The sequence below is a fragment of the Notolepis coatsorum genome (assembly GCF_963971535.1).
Source record: "Notolepis coatsorum genome assembly, chromosome: 3".
In the NCBI taxonomy this organism is placed as follows: domain Eukaryota; kingdom Metazoa; phylum Chordata; class Actinopteri; order Aulopiformes; family Paralepididae; genus Notolepis; species Notolepis coatsorum.
The window spans coordinates 210408371-210431037 of NC_140167.1; positions in this window are offsets into that span (position 1 = coordinate 210408371).

Here is a 22667-nt window from a genome sequence, read left to right on the forward strand (position 1 = left end):
CGCGGCACCAGTTTCATTAGTGATGAAAGGAGGGTTATATTGACAAGGCTTGACAACAGAGGTTCAAAGATAACTTCACATTGGCTATTCGATTCTTTATATCGCTTCATCCATCCGGCTGCATACACACAGACAGACAGACCTGCTGGGAGCACCAGTGCGACAAGGGAAAACATTAAGTCGCACTGAACTGATTTTCGGTCGCACAGTGCGCCTAAAATGGTTGCACTCTGGAGCCCTGCTCTATATATCCAATCTTGCGTTGATCTGATATTTCTTTCTCCCGTGATCTGTGTGTGCTGTGTGTGGCTTTTACCGTTGGGTGCAGGAAGGGGGGGGGGGGGGGGGGGGGGGGGAGTGCCGCGCTCCAGGGCCCATTTCATGTATGCACGAGGAGACATAATAATGATAATCTAGCGTTGATTTCAGGAAGATTCGATAATCGGGCGAAAAATGTGATAAGTGGATTCCAATAAAACACAATTTTTGCGTCTTTTTCCTGGAATTACTCCGAAACACCCAAACTATATTCATATTCAAAACGGTATAAAACGGAAATGTACGGATGAAAAAATAATCAGTTTTTTGCATGTTGACCAGAAGCAACTCACTGACGATCGACTGTGTTATTAGACCCATAGCTATAATATAAAATATAGGTTTAGCTCTACAAACAAGGTGAGCGTTTACATGGGGTTAATGGACGGCAAGGCCAGATGCACTTCCCGGAAGGGGCGTGGCACCCAATGTGTTAATATTGCGATATATTGTGATTTATTACCTTTTTTCAACTGCAAAGTAAAACGTTGTCAACATGTTTTTATCTAATAAAATAAAGTTTTCAGTCTGTTCATCTCACTTCAATCATTTTCATTGCAGCAAATGGGATTTTCTCAAGCAGACAGCTGTCAACACTGTAATCTGTGTTGCATGTGTACCTGACAAACTGAACTGTTTGTATTACAGTCATATTCCAACTTAACTGAATGCATGTGTGTGGGTGTGTGTACTATTACAGGTATTGAAATGAACAATGCAACTTCCTTATATATAAAAAAAAAAAGATAATAAAATAACTATACTTGACGTCCTTGTATCGATACAGTATCGCCTCGCAAAGTATCGCGATATTACAGTTACAGCATTGCAAATTGAGGTCCCTCCTACCGCCATTCCAACGGCCTCTACCGCCCGTTAACGTCCCTCGTCAAATGGTTTTATTAGGGTGGGTGCGGCTTCTGTTTTGTGCCGCCAGGAGGCGCAAAGTCAAAGTCAAGTTGGAATTATATCCTTCCTTCGAGACAACCGAACTTGCTATGCCTCCTAAATGTGAATCGGAAATACAAAAATACCGGCTACAGCAAAGACCTATGGCAATTCCAAATGGCACGAAAACCCCATTGTTTTAGTGGTTTGTCCACTAATGTCCATTATTGAGGACCAAGTACATGCCCTTAATCGGCAGCGTGTGCCGGGAAAAGTGCAGGAGTGGACGACCAAATGGCCCAGGGTAAATACTGGCTGGTGTTCGGGTCACCGGAGACTCTTGTGGGGAATGAACGTTGGATTAAGTGGTAAGTCAAATGATCTGATCTTCACTGTTTTATCTGCCGCTTACGTGACGTGACAGGGGCTACTGTTTCATATGATCTAACAAGTGGTGGTCACTGCTGTTTTCAAGTCCAATTGATCGTCAAATGCGAGGGGAGCACACAAATGTATAAAGCAAGACATTAACTTTTAATGGGTAACAACTCCGTTATAATCCCATACAAAGAGCAAATTGACTGGCTTAATGCACAAAGAAAACAACACATTTCGAGTAGTCTTCCCTTGTACACATACTGTAAACAGTACTGTATATTTGTAGATCCAATGTACAGTCCACCCAACCCCCCACCCACCTACACAACCTCCTCCAATGTACAGTTTCTACGTCAAGTGTATATACTCTCTTTTTTAGACTATTTTTGTATCACAAAGTACTGTATTTGTAAATCTGGTATGTCATAGATGTAGCAGTACTGTCTGTCTGTCATATATGTTATGATTAATTGAAAATGGGGGACCCTGATGTAAACAAGACGAAAGTCTTTCTCTGGTCTGCATCCCCTTAACAATTGTGTGTATTGAGCTGTACTGTATTGTACCCATTTTGCAATCTGTTAATACAATTTCCATTCAATTACTGTATCTATGGAGGACAAACATGTCATGTCCAAATGTCATATCTAGCTACAGGCTATTCAATGGCACATTTTCATATTATTCCGAGAAACACTGCCTAGCTAAATGTTCTAGTGACACAGTGCTTTCGTCTGTGAAAATGACGTCATGCCACGTTTCAAATGTGTCAAGCCATAGGTGAGCTTGTGCAAGTCGTAATTCTTTATTCTTTTCCCGAATCATTGGCCAGAATTTTGTCTGGCCATATTTCCAGCCAAGACGTCTACGCGCTCCCCGTATCGCACTCAGTCCGACACGGACCCAAAACACGTCATCCAGCTGTTTCTGGACTTGTCTTGCAACCATGCAGTCGCGGGCCTTGGTCATCTCGTCGATAGCAACCATGACATTGCTATAGAGAAAGAAAAAAAGAGGTATAAAGATACAGGTATAAAGACACTATAAGATAAGACAAGATAAGATATTCCAGTGACACACACATACAGCTCATCGTCTCATTAACAACAACATATCACAATCATTACTGAATATTGAATTCTACACCAGCAGTGAAATGTTCTAATGTTGATGCCAACACTGACAATGTATAAATGTCTTGATGAATTTAAAATGGGGGACCCTGATGTAAACAAGACGAAAGTCTTTCTCTGGTCAGTATTGTACCCATTGTAGTGGAATATACTATGGAATATATTACATTGGATGCCATTTTGTCACAGGAAAGATTAGCCTCTAGGATGGAACTGTGACCGTATCAACCAGACGCATTTGACACCTCCCTGCCCCCGCTCCTTGATGAGGTGTTAATAGGTGGGTAGGTGGGGGTGGGGGGCTGTACATTGGAGGTGAGGGGGGGTGTCTCAACACTGTTTTTTTCAAGTCAGGTCAAGTCAGCTTTTGAACAGCTTTTGAACTCTGCAGAGGAAGGATGAACTTTGCAATGTATAATCCAGACATGGGATAACTGGGGTTGCAACAAAAGTGCAACTAGGGCTAAAAACCCAATGAAATAAAATGATAATAATAATAAATACAATGAAATAAAATGATAATAATAATAAATAATTATGCTTCTTAGCAGACTTTTTAGCTTAACATCCCAGGGAACTAATGGGATAACTGGCGGTGTTGTTTGCTCCTGACAAGAGTCTCAACGTCTGGGGTGATGGTAGACAAAGCAACTCTGAGGTCATGCCAGTTGAGAAACACTGGTCTAAACGGCTTCAAGTGGGTTTTACAGCAGGTAAACACGCCCACTGTTCTGGCATCAACATTAGAACATTTCACTGCTGGTGTAGAATTCAATATGCTGACATGAACTCAATATGTTGATTATTTTAACACTGAGCATGAACAAAATAATGTCTGCTGATTTCAAACATAGCTTGTATTTGTATTCATAAAGATGATCCATGTGCTGCAGCACCTTCCTCTAGATTAGATCAGATTAAAATCTATTGCCATTATACAGCACAAGTACAGTACAATAAAAAGAGGTTTGGCTGTTCATTCATGTATGTCATGATTAATTGAAAATGGGGGACCCTGGTGTAAACATTTGAGCTGTAAATTAGTCAGACTACAGTAGTGAGCTAAATGGCAAGTGAGCTGTATTTCTTTGACAATGTAATAAATATGACACTAAAATACTATCTTCCGCCACAATATATTGAAACGACGTCCACTGTATACCCCACACTACTATAAACATGGCCTCAGAATTCACGCCACACACATACTCGGCACGTAAATATTAAAAATGTATCGCGATAGTTATCGTTATCGTTTTATCGCCCAGCCCTAACTGTACCCATTCTGCAATCTGTTAATAAACTTTTCAATCAATCAATCATTCAATCTAACCTGCTTTGCAATCCTCGCCATTCCACTACTACTATATATAATAATAATAATTTATTTTGCATCCCTTTTTTTCCTGTGCAGGCTGCAGTTACAAGCGTGTTGACGCCGCAGTCCACTGTCGTTGGACCAACACCAGCAGATGCAGAAAAAACCATTACTGAGATGTGTAATGGAATCGTCATGTCGATAGTCAAAGTATACTTTGCCAGGCTGGAGAAACGGCATGAGGCGACGGAGAAAGACTTGGCCATACTGCGTACACAACTTCAGGCCACAGAGCAAGGTCGTGCTACGCTGGAGAGACGACTTGAGGCTACAGAAGATCTGCATGCCACACAGCTTAGACAGACCAAGGCTAGTCGAACCCTCTGTCACTGCTCGGGCTTTTCACCGCCAGCTGAAAGAGATGAAGGTTCTCCGTCTCCGTTCGAAGCCGCCACGCCTGCAGCAGCGGATGAAGGGGTTACCATAAGCTTGACGCCGTCGCCGTGCAAATCCGCCACGCCTGCACCAGCGGATGAAGGGGTTACCATAAGCTTGTCGGTGTCCCCGTTCAAAACCCCAGAACCGTTCAAAACCCCAGAACCGTTCAAAACCCCCCAGCCGCCAGTGGCTAAACGAAAGAGGCCGACAAATGGTCCACTTTTGCCCGACATACAACTGCAAACCATTTCAGCAGACGACGAGCAAAAGTCATACGAAATTTCTAGCAAAGCCGGCAATCATCGAGCCGATGATTATGCAGCTAGAATGTTCATGTTGCTAATTGACTTTCCAACATACCAACTGTGGGCTCAGAAGGTTAATTGGAGCGGCCTACAGGGAAAGTCTGCCTTACCTCTCAACCTACGACGGTCGTTGCTCGATATGGTTAAACGCCGCTATAGTGTTTTTGAGTATGGAGCAGTTCGTGATCGGATCAATGAGCGTTTACGAACGCCACGGTCAGAAGATCCCAGGAAGAACTCTGGTGTGATTTAATTATTCTCACATTTTTAGACCAGATGTAAACAAGACAAACGTCTTTCTCTGGTCTGCATCCCCTTAACAATTGTGTGTATTGACTGTAGTTTACCCATTCTGCAATGGTAATAAAATTCTCATTGTAAAAAAATAAGTTGTATCTATTCTATTCTACTATTTTATTGCACTGCACTATTTTACTCTGTCTATTTTATCTTACTATTTTTTAGATTGCTGGACAGTAGTCCAGATGTGACAAAACTAGTGATTGTATGACTTGCTTGGTACAGTAGCTGTGTCTGTTAAAAAATAGGCATTCCGTCTAATAATTGAAATACTTCTGCTCATTTTTGTTACAGTATTGTTAATGTGAGTTGACCAAGAGAGTGTTTCATAAGCAATCTGGCCTCCTGAAGAAGTGGCTCTATTTGAACTCTGCAGAGGGTGGCAAAATGTTCCAGTTTCTGAGTCCTGATGGGGGTTGTCAGTCTGCCTGCAAGAAAAAAATTTAAAATTAAAATGTACAAATCTCCATCTCTGCTTATTTTTAAAGCAAACTTAAAAAAAATGGTAGTGGCCATACTGGTTGTTTACATCAGGGTCCCCCATTTCCAATTCATCGTAACATATATGACATACACGACATACAGATAGACAGTACTGCTACATCTATACATTTATGACATACCAGATTTGCAAATACAGTACTGTTTGTGATACATAGTAGTATAGACATAGCAGCATAGGTAGTAGTAGATAGTAATACATACTGTACTGTATTCTAATGATATTCCTACTTCTGCAGTAGTTGCATTTCAAAATAGTTTTGGGAGCAGGACTAAGTGGATTATGACTTCTGGAATCTATTCAGTTCATGACAACAATACATGACAACAATAACAATACACTTTTGTATTTATTAATGTCCAGATGTGACAAAACTAGTGATTGTATGACTTGCTTGGTACAGTAGCTGTGTCTGTTAAAAAATAGGCATTCTGTCTAATAATTGAAATACTTCTGCTCATTTCTGTTACAGTATTGTTAATGTGAGTTGACCAAGAGAGTGTTTCATCTATGTATCAAGAAAAAAATTTAAAATTTAAATGTACAAATCTCCATCTCTGCTTATTCAAACCAGAAGTGAATAGGAAAATATGATTATTCGATCCACAGGACAGCCTGATCACAAGAGTCGACGGTCCAGTTTACATTTTAACATAGATAAATGCCTTGTATTTTCAATTCATCATAACATATATGACATACACGACATACAGATAGACAGTACTGCTACTCTACATCTATCCAGCTAAATGAACGTTAGCTAATGTTACGGCCAGCCTTGCGGTCGCATTCTATTTTTCGAGGGACCATAACCATAACGTTAACTTGACAGCAAATGTGGGTATGCTTTATTTGAGCAGTTGCTAGTGTTAGTTGATTAGTTGATTGTCGTTCTGACATAACTGCAGTAAACAAACAAACGGTAAACCTAAGTTATCTTACCAGTTAATTCACTACATGATCCAAAAAGCCTGCTCAATCCAGTTAATTTCCCCCAGAGCGTAACTAGAGCCACAGTCTGCGAATCAGAGGCAGAGTAGGGGCGGGTCTTCGGTGCCAGCACGTTGGGTTGTCTCGTAAAGAATAATACTGCACTGTATCTAGCTGATTATCCTTAAAAAACGCACGTTAATCGAAAATACCACACCATTACTGTACCAATGACAGTCAAATAATCAACAGTAAAGCATTACATTGCAAAATAATATGTCCAAGACTAGTGTCGCATGCACACACACACACACAGATTGTACAATAGCCCCCTCTCTCCACCGTGTAACTCGACTCCCCCTACTGGTTGAACCAGGCAGAGCAGCGTCAGCTGACGTCATCTTGCGTCAACCACCGGCATCTAGCTTGCTACCGGCGTTAGAGACCTCGTTTTCCAGTCCCACATCTGTATACTGTATCGATATTTTCCCCCACCACTATGGTAGAGTGAGAGCGGGGGGGAGAGCTGGGGGAGAGTTCAGCTGACAGCCTGGTGTATGAAGCTGTCTGCTGGTCCTGGCTCGGAGGCTCCTCATTCTCCTCCCACAGGGCAGGAGAGTGAAAAAGCGTTGTGAGGGGTGAGTGATGTCGCCCGCAATGCGTAGTGCTTTGCGGGCCAGGCGTGTGTTGTAGATGTCCTGGAGGGAGGGCAGGGGGGCACCAATGATCCCCTCAGCTGTTCTGACCATGCACTGCAGGGTCTTGCGGCAGGATGCTGTGCAGCCGCTGGACCACGCTGTTATGCAGCTGGTCAGGAGGCTCTCGATGGTGCCCCGGTAGAAGGAGCACAGGATGGGCACTGAGGCTCCAGCTCTTCTCAGTTTGCGGAGGAAGTAGAGGCGCTGTTGAGCTCTCTTCGCCATTGATGGGGTGTTGGTGTTCCAGGAGAGGTCCTCTGTGATGTGCACACATGAAAAATTTAGGGGCACAGAATCTTTTTTAGGGGCACTTTTTTAAATAACAATTTTACCATTATAGTGCAAAAAAATATGTTCCTCCTGCCTCATTACTCTGGTCCTTTTATTTAACATTTATGTGCTTTTGTTTTCAGGTTTGTATCTTTTATAATGAACCAACTGAAGTTATACCACAGCTGCAAACATTGCTTCTTTCATTGATAACAGTGTATTAACAGTGTTCATTAGGGATGGGTATCAGAATGTCCCACCCAATACCCAGCTGTTAAAAATGGTTCAATACTAGTATGCAGCGATGAACGGTCTTTCCCCGCGGAACGCAAGTTGCTTAACGTTACACGGGTCGCACTATGCATGCTTAGCTTGCTAACGATAGCAGTGTAACTTAATGTTACACACGTCACACTATGCATGCTTAGCTTGCTAACGTTAAGATAGGAGATAGCAGTGTAACTTAATGCTACACAGGTCGCGCTATGCATGCTTTTTTTGAATGTTTAGTTCTCTCCGCTATGATAGTGTTTCCTACAGGATTTTCCGAGACTATGGGGGGTGAACGTCCGACCCTCTAGGGGGTACATTTTAAAGTTAAATGCATCAATCTGGTCCACTTTGAGAGCAAAATAAAGAGGCTAGATCTATGATGAACTTTGTGCTCAAAACACAAAATCGACTAGACTAGTGCTTCCCAATCCTCTCCTCGAAGCACCCCAGCTGTTCAATGTATTTGTTAAATTCCACCACCAGCACACCTGATTCAACTTAACTAGCCCTTTATTAGTTGAATCAGGTGTGCTGGTGGTGGAATTTAACAAATACATGGAACGGCTGGGGTGTCTCAAGGAGAGGTTTGGGAACCACTGGACTGGGGTTCCCAAACTTTTCAGGCCGCGACTCAAAAATAATGGGGTCAGAGAGCCGCGACCCCCACTATTATTATAATTTTTTTTTTAATAAATGGAAATGTATGGTTGAAACATGCACACATTCAAACGCACACACACTAATAAGCATTGGAGGCTTTTAACCAGGGCCGGACTGGGGAAATCATTCAGGCCAGGAAATATAGTGCAAAATATAGCCCCAGTCAGGCCACTTTTTAAGCAGGGGGTCTGGGGGTCCCCCACCAGGACATTTCTTGTTACAAAGACTTAATTTCCTGCATTCTGGTGCAGGCATTTTTTTTATTTGTACCCTTTAAATGCCAGTGTTTGTGATGGCATCACACATTATTGTTAAAAAACAGGCTAGCATATGTATGATTAGCAACAACACTGATTTTGATGGATTTTCAGTTTTTTTGTATAATGTCAGATTGAAAATAATACAATCTTTTATTCAACTTCAGCCCTGATCATAACACCACATATTAATTGTATAATTCTAACCCTTTAAATGCCAGTGTGTGTGATGGCATATATTTGCAATATATCAAATGCAAAGTAGATTTTTCTGGGGGGGATTATTACAGGCTAGCATGGACCAGGCATCTCTCATTTTGTAAGGGTCCCACCTCCACCAATCACATGCGGCTCCTTTTTTGTGTGAGAGAGAGAGAGGAGAGAGAGAGAGGTCATCTCTCTGTCTCTCCCCCTCTATCACTTCCTCAAACGGGAGAGAGAGACAGACAGAGAGACGACAGCGTGACGCACGTGTGTATATGTGCTCTGTCGCGAGGGTGTATCTGTTTCTCCCTCTCTCTCGCTCGCTCGCTCTCTGTCAAACCCCGTTTGATGAAGTGTCGGGTTTGTTTACACAGTGCTCCCTCTCTCTCTCTCTCTCTCTCTCTTTCTCTCTCTCTCTATCTCTTTCTCTCTCTCTCTGTCTGCCACTCGCAGACTGTGTGGATGACTGTCACGCAAAGTGCTTATGGGCGGAGCCAGGCCAACATAGCCTGAAATCCAAACTGAGAAAAATGTGGCTTTTGAGTACTTGATTAGAAATATAAAACAATGCATTTTTTTTGAATAAAACCTTACAGAGGTGTTCCATAGACTCACAGGAATTGTGTAAAATTGCCCAAATAGTGCTAGGAATAGCAATGCATGTCCCCTTTAGCATTACAGTGTGTTGTATAGCCAGGTGTTACAAGGTGCAGGTCAAACATGAGATACAGTATACAGGGGTGAGTCTCTGCAGAATGCAGTTATTTGTCCTTCAGATAGTCAATGAATGGGCTCCATATGTCCAAAAACCTGTTGTGCTCTTTGGATCTGTAATAGCGGATCATCTCCATCTGTATGATTGTGATCATTTCATTGAGCCATTTCTGGAAACACGGAGTGTAGGTGAATTCCAATCGGTTAGAATAATTTCTTTTGCGGCTACCATGCCGAGCATTAGTGTCTGTTGTTCCTCCCTTGTGTACCTTAAGGCAGTCTCTTCTGAACACCCAAAGAGTGCCAACTCTGGATCAGGGGGAATGTCCTTTCCATAGACCCTGGAAAACCACTGGAATATTTCACCCCAGAATTTTTGTAAATGAGGACAGGGCAAAAAGAGATGTGTTAAGGAGCCCTCTGCAACTTTACACCTGTCACATAATGGAGAAAGAGATGGATACATTCTGTGTAGTTTGGTCTTTGAATAGTAGAGTCTATGGATGACTTTAAATTGAATCAATTTGTACCTAGCATTGATCGAGCAAGTTTGGATTCTAGTCAAACCTTCATTCCAGGTGCTCTCAGACACCTCGAGATTCAGCTCAGTGGACCAGGCATCTCTCAGATGGTCAGTGGACACAGATGTGGAAAACAGGGACACAAAGCGAGATATCAGGTGTCTGGAGTCTGGAGGAAGCTTCAGGAGATCATACAGTAGAATGGGCAATTCTCTGGCATGGTTTCAAAATGGGGACGAGGGGCTCCAGAGCAACGTCGAATAGTAAGGGAGAAAGCGGATCGCCTTGTCTGACCCCACGTTGCAGGTCAAAAGGTCCAGATTTATCATTATTAGTGAGGATGGAGGACGTCGGGCAGAGATACAGTATTTTGACCCATGCAATAAAAGAGTCTCCAAATTAGGGCTGGGCGATATGGCCTAAATATGATATCACGATATTTTCTGACCTTTCGGCGATACATGATACACATCACGATGTTTTTCTTTTTTACCCCAAACAATTCATTATGAGGCTTACCAAGACAGTATTTGAGTTTAGATATGAAATATGATGAATTGAAAATGGGGGACCCTGATGTAAACAAGACTAAAGTCTTTCTCTGGTCTGCATCCCCTTAACAATTGTATGTATTGAGCTGTACTGTACCCATTCTGCAATATGTTAATAAAGTTTTAAATCAATCAATCAATAGCATTTTAGCATTTTTATGAAACTACTGTATGTATGTCTCTAAATGTTTTGATGAATTGAAAATGGAGGACCCTTATGTAAAAAAGCCGAAAGTCTTTTTCTGGTCTTCATCCTCCTGTACTGTATTGTACCCATTCTGCAACCTTTTAATAACGTTTTCATTCATTCATTCTGACGGAAACATAATCATTTTGATTGACAGTCGAGTCTGCCAATTACGTCACAGCGCTTGCACCCGCCCTGCTGTTCTTAGCACCAATCGGCAAGCGCTATATTAGTTTTTGACTTCCTGAATGTCCTGTGTGCTGAACAACAACAAAGCTACTAACGTTAGCTCCCCGCGGCCGTCGAGTAGGACACCAGTGCTCCACAGGATGACTAAATGAGGCATAATGATTTTACTACAACGAATGTTATAATAAAAGCCTTTCCATACATCTGTCTGATTGAAAACTTTATTAACAGACCGCGGAATGGGCATATCTCAGCACGGGCTGAGATATGAACGAGTAACGTGTGGACAGATTGACGCGACACAATCCTCTTGGGCAAAACATCACGATATCCACGATACGTTGAAAAAGTGTATCGTTAATGAACTGTACCCGATATTTATATAATATCGTCATATCGCCCAGCCCTACTCCAAATCCAAATCTCTTAAGTGCCTCGAGCATGTAGGGCCACTCTATTTGATCAAACGCTTTGGCTGCATCTAGGGACAAAATGGCAGCTCTGGAGTTGTCCTTGTGGTTGGTATAAACATTGTTCAGGAGGACGACGCTTAACAGTTAGAAGCACCGATCACATTAGAAGAACTCAAGAAGGCCATATCCGGAATGAAAAATGGTAAGGCTCCGGGAAGAGACGGTATCCCATCAGAAATGTACCTTTCTTGTTGGGACATATTTGGACCCTTATTACTAAATATGATCTTATACTCAGTCAAGGAGGGGAGCTTCCATAAACACCACAATATCGCACTCATTTCAGTACTTCTCAAAAAAGACAAAGACCCCACCGAGTGCGGTAGTTACAGACCTTTAAGCCTCCTCGGAACCGATGTCAAACTGTACTCTAAGGTATTAGCCATCAGATTGCAAAAACATATGACGTCTTTAGTTCATCCGGACCAAACTGGCTTCATAAAAGGTCGCCTGATCAATGATAACATAAGACGAATACTGCACGTACTAGATGCAGACAAAGAGGACACCACACCTAAGGCGATGCTATCCCTGGATGCTATGAAAGCATTTGACAGGCTGGAATGGTCGTTTCTATGGGCAGTATTAGAAAGGATGGGGTTAGGAAAAGGATTCATTGATATGATTAAAGTATTATACAAGGACCCATCGGCCATGATTACAACAGGCACATTCATCTCCGAAATCTTTCTGGTATCACGCTCAGCCAGACAGGGTTGCCCTCTTAGTCCCGGACTATTCGATCTATCATTAGAGCCTTTAGCACAATATATAAGACAATCCCAATACATAGAACCAATCGTAATCAAGGGCACACAACATAAAATTAGTTTATATGCGGACAACGTAATATTGTTCATGCAAAACCCCAACACCACATTGCCGCATCTACTCAAGCTGATAGAGAACTTTGGTGATTTATCGGGATTTAAAATAAATTGGCCGAAGTCGGCTTTCCTTCCACTTAACATCCATGCAAAAAAAGACGCAACCCTTCCAGGTGCGATACCCATGGTAAAACATTTTAGATGCTTGGGTGTGGAAATATTTTCCACCATAAGACAAACGGTGAAGCACAATTACACAAAAATACAGAACAAAATCAAAGACGACCTGGACAGGTGGGCAAAACTTAAAAACTCAGTACAGGCAAGGGTATCAATAGTTAAGATGGATGTATTACCAAGAATCAACTTCATCAGCTCAATGCTACCGTTACCCCCTCCAGAGGGCTACTGGAAAAGATTACACTCCTCCACATACAAATTTATTTGGAATAACAAACCACCTCGCATAAAAAGATCCACCGCACAGAGAAATAAAGCAGACGGTGGCATGGCAGTTCCAGATTTTTTACAATATTTTAAGGCTTTCACATTAAGACCATTGACAATATGGTTTGATCCCCAGGCTTTGGTATCTTGGAGAGAATTGGAAGAAAACATAGTAGCCCCACAGAGACTGAAGGACATAGCACACACTAAACTTCCAATCAAGCACTGTGAGCGGAAATTTGGCCTCATAATTACCCATGCAATCAGAACATGGCGGGAAACACAAAAAAAATATCCTAACCCTCAAAAATGGCATAATCACACTCCCATATTCAATAATAATGCACTCTTAATGGGAAAACGTCCTATAAGATTCCCTATATGGGAAGAGCAAGGCATACACTCATTAGGGGATATTTTTAATAACCAGGGCTTCTGTAGTTATGGAGAAATATGCACAAAGTTTAACCTCACCGAGTCCACATGGCTTTTTTACATACAGTTACGCCTATGTTTGAGGTCTCACGGTGTTCCATTACACATACCAGTTGAACACCACAGATACCACAAATGTTTCTATGAAAGAGAAACATTGGGAGGTTTTGTATCAGGTTTTTATTATCAATTACTAACGTCCTCGTATGAAACCCTTCAACTAGACACTGTCTGGAGGAGGGATATTCCAGACCTGGAAAGTGACTTTGATTGGCAAGAAGTATGGGCAAATGTCCGTCTTACATCAAGGAACCCGGACCATCAACAAATCAATCTTAACTATATTCACAGGACATACTTGACTCCTATAAGACTGAACAGAATGGGCCTGAAACAGGACTCAAAATGCTCCCAATGTACAAATGGAGACGAAGGGACATTTATGCACATGTATTGGGACTGCCCACCAGTTAAGGCATTCTGGAAAGATGTGACCCATCAATTATCAAAACTCGTATCTTGGAATATACCAGTACACCCCTCTGTATTGCTTTTAAATGATGTTTTTGAGTTTGCAGTAAATCCACAGCTAAAGAGATTGGTCTTATCGGGTATCACAGTAGCTAAAAAACTGATTGCATCACGCTGGTTTCAACCGGAAAAAATGTGCCGGAAAGTTTGGTCTCTTACATATCTCGATGTGATATATCAAGAAATATCTACAGCAAGAATTCTGGGTCTCAACGAATCCAAAATGTCAATGTGGGTAGAAGTGGTGGAGAGAATAAAAGCTAGCTTATAATGGTGATGTCTGGTTAGGAGTGAGGGATAATGGAGGTACTATCCAAGGAGGGGTCCGGGAGGGGGGGGTTCGAGCTAGAGCATATGTGTGTAGGGTTTTAGAAAATAGGTATTAGGGGTATGTCCTATATAAACATTTATATAATTGTTAATTTCGCTGGATATACACTGTATACGTCTAAAATGTTATTATGACTTTTTTTTGTCTTGTTTCTGTACTTGCATGTAATTTTAACCACCTTGACTGTTAATTTCATTATGCATTATGTGTTGAGTACTGACTTTTAATAATTTTTGTTTTGCAATAATAAAAAAAATATAAAAAAAAAATAAACATTGTTCAGGAGCCGACGCACATTACAAAATGAAAATCTGCCTGGGATAAACCCTGTTTGGTCAGGGTGTATGATTGATGGAATATGTCTCCCTAATCTATTGGCTAATACTTTTGTGATAGATTTTTGATCAAAATTAAGGAGGGCGATGGGCCGGTAGCTCCCAGGCTCCGTTTCCTCCTTGCCCTTCTTCAGTAAGATACATATATTTGCTTCATACAGAGAGTTCGGAAATCTGTTATTCTTAATGGAGTCATCCATTTCCGTCTGGGCCTGCTGCCTTACCGGAAGGAAATTACTTAATTGCCTCAACTAGCTCACTCTCTGAAAAATCTGAATCAAGTTCTAACCTGGATGACTCATCCAGTTTTGGCAGGTTGAGGGAGTTAAAAAAAAAATATTGTAAAGTCTGCGTTAGTGGCCTGAGACTTTGCTGTGTATAATTCTGAATACAATTCTTTAAAGCGGTTGTTTATTTCCTTATGGTTAGTTAACAAATCACCTGTTTTAGATACAATTTTGTGGATTGCACGGCTCGCCTGTGCTCCCTTCAACTGTCTGGCCAGCAGCCTCTCTGGTTTGTTGCTCAGTTCGAAGTGTCTCTGTTTGAGCTTCAATAAGAGTTTACCGATGTTTCCACTAAGAATGCGGTTATATTCATACTTTAAATTCAAGATATTATTATAGTCTGCTTGCAAAAGAGAGTTCCTGTAAGTCTGTTCTAAGGCCGGGAGTGTGTTTTCGATTTCCGCCAGACGATGGCGCTGTTCCCTTTTTTTTTTTTTACTTTCAACGGAAATTATATGATTTAAGAGTCTCCCAGGGTATGGAGTCTGAGACCTCCCCTGTGTCATTGAACTCAAGGAACTCCTCCAAGTGAGCTGTCATACAATTAATAAACTCTTGGTCTGTGAGCAACCAACCGGCTCAGTGGCCTCGTGGGTAGAGTGTCCTAGAGTGTGCTGGAACCCCATCCATTCTGGTCCTTCTCGACCTATCGGCAGCCTTCGACACGGTGGATCATCCCATTCTACTGGACTGTCTCCACTCCAATGTCGGACTCCGCGACCTAGCCCTTGGCTTACTCCAGTCCCTCTTGGCTGGTCGGACTGAGTGTGTCTCCCTCGGAGGCGCAACATCCTCCAACCACCCTGTCACCTGCGGTGTCCCCCAGGGATCCGTCCTCGGCCCCCTGCTGTTCACCCTGTACATGCTCCCCCTCGGCCGCATCATCGGCCGGCACGGTGTGTCGTTCCACTGCTACGCTGACGACACCCAGTTATATATCCGGATCACACCATCACCTTCATCACCCCCCACACTGACCGCTTGCCTGGAGGAGACTAAGGCGTGGATGAACCACAGGTTTCTCCAGGTCAACAGTTCCAAAACACAAGCCATGCTGATCGGTACCCCACACCAGGTCCGGTCAACCACCATCACCACCATCTCCTTCTCCGGTCAGGACATTCCCCTTTCCACCCTTGTCACCAACTTGGGCGTGAAAATGGACCCCCACCTCACATATGATACACACATCAAACACCTCTGCAAGACCTCTTTCTTTCACCTCCGAAACATCACTAAACTCCGCTCCTCACTCACCCTGGCAGATTCCGAGAAACTCGTCCACGCTTTTGTTTCCTCCAGGCTGGACTATTGCAATGCACTCCTCATCGGGATCCCTAGTAAAAGCATTAAAAAACTGCAAACCATCCAGAATGTCGCTGCTAGGATCCTGATGAGGGTGCGCAAATATGATCACATCACCCCCACCCTCGGATCCCTTCACTGGCTCCCCGTGGAACACAGAATTGAGTACAAGGTGTCCCTCCTCACTCACCAGTGCGTACACGGTGGTGCCCCTGCCTATCTCAAGGAACTCCTCACCCCCCAGTCCTCCTCACGTTCCCTCCGCTCCGGCACAGCCTACCTCCTCAAAGCCCCCAGGACTAAGCTGCACTCCATGGGCGATCGCGCCTTCTGCTCTGCCGCACCCAGACTTTGGAATGCTCTCCCCATCCACCTGAGAGCACCACAATCCGTCAAGGTTTTTAAAAGGGGCCTAAAAACATTTCTTTTTAACAAGGCTTTTGCCTGAATTTTCTTTTACTTTTATTTTTTACTTCTATTCATTTTACTATTATTTTTATTTTATTTTACTCTTAGGTTCTTCCATTTCACTGGTTGTTAGTCTTTTTAATTGTTTTTATTCATTTTAAATAGTTTTATTCATTTAACTTTTGTCTATATCTCCTGTAGCACTCTGAGATTCTCACGAATGGAGAGCGCGGTACAAATTGAATCCATTATTATTATTATTAGTGTCCGCCCTGAGTTCGGGAGGCTGGGAGTTCAAGCCCCGGCAGAGTCATACCAAAGACTATTTAAAATGGTACCCATAGCCTCCCTGCTTGACACTCAGCATCAAGGGTTGGTTTGGGGGGGGGGAGTCCTTGTGACATACTAGCGTCATGTCCAAGGGGTGTACTTGTACATCAAGCTGCCTCACGCTATGGAAACAGGAGATAGGCTCCTGCCCCATGTGCCGTTACGGCTCGAGAACCATTGGTTCTCAAAGGCAAACTTCTGTGAGCAACCACGGGTTAAAGCGCCAACAGTAGCTTTGTTTGGGCAAAGCAAGCTTTATTTCTAGTGAAACTGGACTGTGATCCGATATTATGATATTTGGTATTCTCAATGTTAGTTATTAATTTTGCATCCACTAAAAAATTATCGATTCTCGTGTATGACTTATGGACATGCGAGAAAAACGAATGGTCTTTGTCCGTTGGGTGTTGTAGTCTCCAGATATCTACTATGTTTCTAGATTTAATTAAATTATTTAATGTTAGGACAGAAGCTATGGCTGTTGGGGTGGCTGTGTGGAAAAGTAACTGTAATCAGATTAGGGACATGACTTCCGGTGGCATGGACTGAACACAGCTTGCGTCGTGTCGCAGCAAACCCTTGAATTATCATTATTTTGAACCCATAAAGAACAAACTAAGTTGACTTCACCTCGACATTCATCAGCTCCTTTTATTTTGTAAGCTGATTCTTTCAAAACGATCTAATCGTCCTTGAACAAACGCATGTCCACGCGCGCACAAACAAAGTTCACAATGGAGAACGCTGACCTAGCGGTGCTCATGAGAACAATTGTACGAGAAGAACTTGCTACAGGACTCGAAGCCAATCTAAAGCCGATCAAGGATCATCTAAATAAAATCCAGCTAAAGGTAACATCATGCCTGGACAAGATTGATTCTCTTGAGACAGCTGCCAACGACACTGATCAAATGCTGATACAACTGGAAGCGGAGAATAAATCACTATCTGAGGAAGTTAAATCATTAAAACAGAAGACGGAATCGCTGGAGGACCACAGCAGAAGACTCAACGTGAGAATCTTTGGGCTACCAAAAGGAACAGAACAAGGCAACCCGACATTGTTTGTAAACGAAATGCTGAGCGAACTAGGCACACCTCACTTGGTCAGTATCGCTCATCGCATCGGAGTAAACAAAGGCAAGACGCGATGCCTAATCGCTAAATTGAACAACTCTGATATAAAACAGAAGGTTGTGCATCTTGCCGGTGGAAAAGCTAAAGAACCAGGCGGGCTACAGTACAAAGGACATAAAATCAGCATCTTCCGTGATGCCACAGCAGAACAACGCAAGCAGCAAGCTTCCTTTGATGAGCTCAGATCACTCTTACGCAAGACAAAACTACGTTACGGGGTGGCTCACCCTGCTAAGCTGCTCATCACCTTCAAGGATAAGACTCACTCCTTCACCGAAGCATCAGAGGCAATGGACTTCTACACAACCGAGATCAAGCCCACGCTAGACGCGGGGGCACACTCATCACCAGCTCCGACCTAGGACGAGACCGTCTACTACTGTACACGGGGAACAAAATAACCACACGGCAAGCGCCAATGGCCTGTAGATTTAACGTCTGGCGACTAAAAATAATAGGTCTGCCCGCCATCTGGCGTGTAGTTCATATCGATACTCTTATTTTGAAAATCCTGTGCGGGTCTCATTTCCGCCCCAAGCGCAGCTCCAGTCATAATATCTGGGCTCCGGCAGCTAGCAACGTTCAGGTGCATATGATACTCTTATTTTGAAAACCCTGTAGCAACTCCGCGAGTCATATGATATCCGCTCAGTCCGTGTTTCTGAAAGCAGAGTGCTTCTGAAAGCAGAGCAGCGTTAACACAGCAGTTCGCCTACAGACTCGAAATAAGTCCGTGGTGTTATTTTTCTTCTCACAACGGGTCAAATGCATCTACATGCTTTGCACCATTGCCATTCCTTTATGCCCACATCGCCCGAAATTAACGTTTATGTACCATTACAATCACTACAACGTTAGCGTAAGCTAACAAGCTAATCCTGATCAGAGGCAGAGGCGCAGAGCCATAGAGAACAGCAGACACTGTGGAAAGGGAAATGGGGGGGGCACTCTCCCCTTCCCTGTGTGCGTGCGTTTGGAAAGATGACGAAGTCACTAGTCAGGACTCAGGACAGGAGTATATTATAGTAAACTGAGGATTACTGAGGATGGACAAATAATGTTGATATTCAAATATAAAAAAGTTTCGAGAGGAGTGGAAGTTTGAAGTTTGAATATGATGCAGGGGTGGTGATTTGAAACAGTGTGTGTGTGTGTGTGTCCCGACCCCACTTCTATGTTTCAATAAATAATTTGCATTTAAAACTATTAACGCTGACTCATTCCTTCAGTCCACTCAAAATTATGCTAATATTCCTTATGTTGTTTATGATATTAATTGAAAATAGCATATGAGAGTATTATATAGTAATAATAACACATGGCGATATACTAAAAAGCTATTTATAATTTTTGGCTGGTAAAAAATCTGCCCGGCTGGTCATTTTTTAAATCTACCAGCCAAATGGCTGGTAAGTCAAAAAGTTAAGTTTGTTCCCTGACTGTACATACACATCATACAGAACACAGGTATGCCCATGGTCGCGCTGTCCACACTGGTCAGCTGAAATATTGTGAACATTTCAGACTAACGTGGCCACATGGACTTGGAGTAATATGAAATCCTCTTCTGTTTGGCACTGTTCATGGGTTTAAAAAAAATTATTATTATCATCACTTTCTTTCTACGGAGGCCCTGAGACGAGGGAATTGTCCCGTTGTCACGGGAGGGCAGATTGAATTGGCTCGTTGTCGCGGGAGAACGGAGTGTATATGGTGTGTGAGTGTATGGCCGCTTAGGGCTTCCGTACCTTTCCTATTTTTTTTCTCTCCCTCTTTATCACTAATGTTATCATTATTATTATTATTTGGTTGATATATATTTTGTTTTAGTCTCTCATGGTTTATATACTTAATTATTATTTTCTTATTATTATTACGATTTATTTGATTAGTGATAGTATTAGTGGTAGCTATGTTAGGCAAATTATTATTGCTGGTATATTATTTTTTACTAACATTAGCGCTGCTGTGGACTGTGCTGTTGTCATCATGATTGATGGGGACGTTAATATTGCCCATGGCATTACTCTCCTTACCCAATATAATTGGGTCTATATATGGTTTATATTATTCATATATTTTTTTGCTATTATTATTACAATCTGTTATTAGCGACAGATATAGTGGTAGCTATGTTGGGTGAATTATTACTGCTGGTATTTTTTTTTTTTTTTTATCTTTACTACCAGTAGTGTTAGTAGGGGACGATAGTATCACCCATAGCATAACTCTCCTTACCCAATATAATTGATCATAAATTAAAGAAAGAAAAGGAAAAAGAATTGATCTCCCTGTTTTCCTTTCAACTTAGTTTTTTGATAATCCAGGTAGTTAATAACACAGGGAGACCAGTAGAGGGAGCTGTTTGACCAGCTAACATGTCACAACTCTGCAATAGGCAGAGAATGGGAGGTAGGAAGGTGGCTATGTGGAATAAGAATACTATGGTATTCTACCCATAGATATATATAGAACACTAGATAGCTTGCCCGCGCTGCCGGCCAATGGAGAGCGACGTCACTGAACCGCCGCCATCTTGCTCCAGTTAGCCTTGAGTGAGAGTGAGTGAGCTGCACAGACAAAAATACTCATAACTCGCTGAAATATTGACGGATTTACAAACGGTTTGGTTTATTACAAGCATTATTAACGTGGCTGTGATTCAAGCGGTTTGTAAAAAAAAAACATCTTTAAAAGATTTTTTTTTATAAGTATGCAGTATCATAACTACATCTTTGATGTTTATAGCAAACCAACCCGTTTGTAAATCCATCAATATTTCAGCGAGTTATGAGTATTTTTGTCTGTGCAGCTCACTCACTCTCACTCAAGGCTAACTGGAGCAAGATGGCGGCGGTTCAGTGACGCTGGTGACTCCGCCTTAAGCTATCTAGTGTTCTATAGATATCTATGATTCTACCCACAAGACCGTCTTCGGGTGGGGGGTGATGGGGAATATGACACTTCGACGGGGGAAGTGTTCGGGGGGCGGGAGTTGGGGTTTATTTATGTTGAATGTTGTCCAGAGCTGCCAGACTCATTGTTTTTGTTTATCGTTAATTGTCATTCTAGTGTGCTTTTCCAGGCTGTCTCATTATTTCAATTGTATAGCCTACATGTCAGGATCCACTCGTATAAGTCAGACAGATATGAATAACATAACGTTGGTCTCGTGGAATGTACGCAGTCTTGGGCATGCTCTAAAGCGGGGCAAAGTGTTTGCGCATTTAAAGTCTCTTAAAGCTGACATAATGTTTCTACAAGAAACTCGCATAAAAGCTACAGAGCAGAGGCGACCGAGGGCTAACTGGATATCTCAAGTTTACCAGTCACCTTTCACATCCAAAGCTAGAGGTGTCTCTATTCTTTTTTGCAAGAATATCCCATTCCAGCTTTTCTCAATAGTCACAGATCCAAATGGCAGGTATATTATGATGACTGGAAACATACATTCGTTCCCTATCACGTTATTGAACATATGATGATCCAAATTACTTCCGCAAAGTATTTGATTTAATTCCAGACCTAGGCACCACTAATCTATTAATGGGTGGAGACTTTAATTGCTACCTTGACCCATATCTTGATAGACTCTCCTCCCGCACCCCAACAGCCATAGCTTCTGTCCTGACTAGAGCATACATTTGAGCCATCAAAGAAATGAAGCAAAAGTGGTTACCTGTGTTGAACTGGTTTATTTTTTAGAAAATAAAAAAATATACTGGATTACTATTACGACTACTACCACTGCCAATACTACTGATACATCCCTATTGACAAACTTTATATTTAAAAAAGAATTGTAAAAAAATATATATATATTATCTTTATTTATTAAAAAAAGTTTAAATACATTTGGTTCATTATACAACTGTGACGGGACTAATTAGACTGTGGCAGCACGGACAGCACCTCTCAAGTACCCGTATGTGCATGTGTGAGCGACTCGAGTCGCGCGAGTGTGTAAGTAACAGCCCCGCTCCTCGGGCAGATGGAGAGAGACCGAGGGAGGAGAGCTATAGAAAACGGCCAACCAGATTAGTTCACAACGTTTAAATTCCTCGAAAAAAAGGAGTGAAATGTGAATGAAAGGGTTGAAATCAGTACTCGCAAGGGTGCCCCCAAATATTTTTTTCTATTCGCACAGGCTATTTTCTGGCGCAATATGCGACTCCCTCGTTGGCACTGTACAGCCCTGAGATATGAACAAATCAACAGATAGAGGTAACAAGTCTTTCCTCCTTTGCCTTTCAGCCATAGACCACAACAGGATTAACAAGCAGCATCAAGGCTGCAATGCCAACAGTTGTCTTGGTGCTGGGCAGACTGAAAGGTGATAGGGTGGCAATATGCTGGATACTATAAGACTGTCGAACGAAACAGGCAAAAAGTGATCTTAATTCATGATCTTGATCTGATAAATATATTACAAACAAATGATCAATAGGTTACTCTTTTGCTAAACAATATATGGATTAATCGACATGTAATTTATATTGCTAATGTAATGACCATTCCATTGAATATATAATTTCAGACTGAATTGTCTGTACTAGTGGTCTGTGTGCTCTTAATTGCTCCCCAGAACAACACAAACTAGGAACAACATTGATATTGTTACAAGGACAGATACAACCACAATGTCATATTGCAGGCAACTGCCTGTTGGGTTTTATCTCAGTATTTTATTAATGTTGGCCAGTTTTCAATAACCGCCCTTGGAGCAGATTCACGTTAGATCACATCAACTAAATTTGGAGCATACAACATTTTTAGAACTAGAGAAA